A 4,204-nucleotide genomic window follows, 5' to 3' on the forward strand; every position below is an offset into this window, starting at 1 on the left:
GAAAATCTAACGACGCATAATGAAAATTAGTTATAATTAGGAACCCTTCAGTTCCAAAAAAAAAGTTTCACTTGTGAATCACCTCGGGAATCACGTATGACATGTCCTTGTGCACAAGTGAAGAACAAGTGACGCTCCATATAGAAAATTGTATGGGATGTCCGCATTTTCACAAGTGAAAATTCAAATGAAAATATTTCGAAGTCCTACGGGATTTCACTTGTTCCTTATACTCATTTTTCGTATGGTCTGTCACGTGCCGGTGACACGTCCCGAGTGAATCACTTGTGAAAATCAAAATTTTTTCATGAGTTTTCACTTGTGAAATCACTTGCAAGTGACACGTCCCAAGTGAAATCACTTGGGAAAATCAGAATTTTTCCATTAGCTTTCACTTATGAAAATATAGAATTTAAAATACATACATTTTAATTTACTTTTAAATTCATTTTAATTAAATAGTGTTATTTAGGTTATCTGTTAAAGGACAATTATTATAGTAAGCCTAGTTTTATGTTACGTTATTGGCTTTTTACATTGGTCATCGCTTTCCTTAAACCTTTGTCCGGGTCTTCCGAATCCTTGGCCATCGCTCCTAAAAAATGTATGGGGATATGATTAAAAAATGCGTTTTACTTGTTTATTTGTATATTTAACTTTTAGAGCTGTGTATAAACCCTTTGCGGGATTTTTTTTGCCACAAAACATTTCGTCATCCACTTTCGGCTAACGGAACCCATTGAATACCTTCAAAATATACGTACTTTAAACTAAGATCAATGCACAACATCTTAAACTTAACGTAGCACTTACCTGACTTTATTATATTAACTTAAAGAGACGACTAAAGTAACTCTGCTGCGCACAATTAAAATGGATGCTTCCCTTTCAATCACTCAAACAGAATGCACCAAGTCTTCTCACCACTTTACTTGGTTTCTTTTGTTTTCTCTTCGCTGTTGGCGCGTGCCACTGCACCTACACCCTTTCTAAGGCGAACAATATCCGACTATATAATTTGTACTTCTTAAGGGGGTATTCTAGTCTAGAGGCTCTAGTTTCGAGCCTTTTTTAACAATTAATTAAAACTAAACAATTGATATTTTTAGTGTCGGGTTATTTATCATTTGTTTATTTAACTTAGAAGAGTACATAAAATAAAATTAAGGAAAAAAAAATTTTTTTTCATCGAGTTATGCGTCCTTGAAGTAGAGGGGGAAAAAAAAGGCCGTGTCCTCGTCGCCATGATTTCTACCCTTGCGGTCATCTTAAAAATAAAAAAAAAAAAGATTCTTAATCAGTACGAATGTCGCTATGTCATGAACCAGCAAAACTAAAAAAAAAATTTTTTTCATAAAATGGCGGCCACTCAAAAATAAAGGTCGATATTTTTTAAAAATTTTTTAATTTTATAAATTTTTTAAAAAATATTACAAATTTTAAATTCTTAATTTTTGTTGGTTTATGCGAAAGAGAGATATTGAAAGAATATTTATGCCAAATTTTAAGTAAATCGGCTGATTAGAACTTGAAATATTATGGCTACCGTATCAGAAAAAGTAGTTTGGAGAAAAACGCGTTTAAAGTTTTACGTTAAATTTCAGGCAGTGTAACTGATAGAATAGCACGTATAACTTATATTCTCTTAGTCAGCCATAATTTTAAAAACAATTTGAATTTTGAAAAATCCGTTTAGGGAGATGTTTTTGAATATCTAAACTATCGAATTATGAAAAAAAAAAATTTTTGATTTATTTAAATTTCTAGACTAGAATACCCCCTTAAGTAAAAAATACAATACGAATTTTTAAAAAATGTTAATACTAATACTACTAATGTTTTAAATATTGAAATCAATTTTAACGGACTAATTTTCTATAATTACACTAAAAAAATATATTGTAATAAAAATGTATAATAAGTTAACATAACATTATAAGTAAATCCAAATTACTTAATTTTACTATAATCAAATAATTTACTTTTATAAAACAATATAAGTTGTATATTTTCGATACACAATAATGCTCCTAAAATATTAGAGCATTCACATGTCGCTGCTCCACGAAATTTTTTCCGCCGAAATATTAGTCGCTAGCCGAAAATAACCGAGAGACGCAGAAAAAATTACGGACCGGCCGAAATTTGTCTTTGCGAGCGCGGAGTGCAGGCAGATTATAAGACAAGAAAGAGAGGGAAATATCCGAATATCTGCCTCTCTTTGTTGCACGATCGTTTTCGTGGGCAGTCTTCTACGCTGCGCCGACTGCTCTGCTGACGTCAACAGCGGCACAGCGTTTTAGGCACAAAAAAAAAACAAAAAAAGCTTTTTGCCTTGAGCCATGTCACCGCGTCCCTACTGCAGAACTGAAGGGAAGCGATGCAACTTCGAAGAAACGCAAAGCGAAACGTCGCAAAGCGAGGGATAGGTGTCTCATAATTTGGACTTACTTCTTGTAAACTTTGACATCAATGGAAAGGTAATATAAATGCCGTTTGAATGATGCAATACTCTTCTTAACCCATTCAGTACCCTTCATTTCCAAAAAAAAAAGTTTCACTTGTGAATCACCTTGGGAATCACCTGGGACATGTCCTCGTGCACAAGTGAAGAACAAGTGACGCTCCATACAGAAAATTGTATGGGATGTCCGCATTTTCACAAGTGAAAATTCAAATGAAAATTTTTCGAAGTCCTACGGGATTTCACTTGTTCCTTATACTCATTTTTCGTATGGCCTGTCACGTGGCGGTGACTCGTCCCAAGTGAATCACTTGGGAAAATCAGAATTTTTCCTTGAGTTTTCACTTGTGAAATCACTTGCAAGGGACACGTCCCAAGTGAATCACTTGGGAAAATCAGAATTTTTCCTTGAGTTTTCACTTGTGAAATCACTTGCAAGGGACACGTCCCAAGTGAATCACTTGTGAAAATCAGAATTTTTCCTTGAGTTGTCAATTATAAAAATATAGAATTTAAAATACGTACATATTTAATTTCATTTTAATTCATTTTAATTATATGGTATTATTTAGATTATTAAAAATTGTACAATTATTGTTTCTGTTTTTATGCTTCGTAAGCTTATTTTTAACGTTAGTCATCGCCGTTCTTAAACCTTTGTCCGGGTCCTCTGAATCCTTGGCCAACGCTCCTGAAAAAACATATGTTTAAAAAATACAATTTATTTGTTTAATTGTATATTTACCTTTATAGCTGTGTGCAAAGGGTTACTTTGCAGGATTTTTATTGGCACAAAACATTTCGTCATCCACTTTCGGCTAACGGAACCCATTGAATACCTTCAAAATTTACGTACTTTAAACTAAGATCAATGCACAACATCTTAAACTTAATGTAGCACTTACCTGTCTTTATTATATTAACTAAACGATTAAAGTAACTCTGCTGCGCACCATTAAAATGGATGCTTCCCTTTCAATCACTCAAACGGAATGCACCAAGTCTTCTCACCCCTTTACTTGATTTCTTTTGTTTTCTCTTCGCTGTTGGCGCGTGCCACTGCACTTATACCCTTTCTAAGGCGAAATATATCCGACTATATAATTTGTACTTCTTCAGTAAAAAATACAATACGAATTTTTTAAAAATGTTAATACTAATACTACTAATGTTTTAAATATTGAAATCAATTTTAACGGACTAATTTTCTATAATTACACTAAAAAAATATATTGTAATAAAAATGTATAATAAGTAAACATAACATTATAAGTAAATCCAAATTACTTAATTTCACTATAATCAAATAATTTACTTTTATAAAACAATATAAGTTGTATATTTTCGATACACAATAATGAGCCTAAAATATTAGGGCATTCACATGTCGCTGCTCCACGAAAATTTTTCCGCCGAAAATTAGTCGCTAGCCGAAAATAACCGAGAGACGCAGAAAAAATAGCGGACCGGCCGAAATTTGTCTCTGCGAGCGCGGAGTGCAGGCAGATTATAAGACAAGAAAGAGAGGGAAATATTCGAATATCTGCCTCTCTTTGTTGCACGATCGTTTACGTGGGCAGTCTTCTACGGCTGCGCCGACTGCTCTGCTGACGTCAACAGCGGCACAGCGTTTTAGGCACAAAAAAAGCTTTTTGCGTTGAGCCATGTCACCGCGTCCCTACTGCAGAACTGAAGAGTACTTATTGAAAAGGACGAATTTGTGTAAACATCTGTCCTTTA

At 33.7% G+C, this 4,204-nt stretch overlaps 1 long non-coding RNA gene across 1 annotated transcript; it reads right to left on the reverse strand.

Moving 5' to 3' along the window:
* Positions 1-3,096: 3,096 nt before the first annotated feature.
* LOC119561842 lies at positions 3,097-3,429 on the reverse strand. The gene is made up of 3 exons (XR_005221468.1): positions 3,370-3,429; positions 3,210-3,303; positions 3,097-3,155 (listed from the first exon to the last, which is right to left on the reverse strand). It is a non-coding gene; the product is annotated as an uncharacterized LOC119561842 (long non-coding RNA).
* Positions 3,430-4,204: the final 775 nt, after the last annotated feature.

The sequence above is a fragment of the Drosophila subpulchrella genome, unplaced genomic scaffold, assembly GCF_014743375.2.
Source record: "Drosophila subpulchrella strain 33 F10 #4 breed RU33 unplaced genomic scaffold, RU_Dsub_v1.1 Primary Assembly Seq377, whole genome shotgun sequence".
NCBI lineage: Eukaryota > Metazoa > Arthropoda > Insecta > Diptera > Drosophilidae > Drosophila > Drosophila subpulchrella.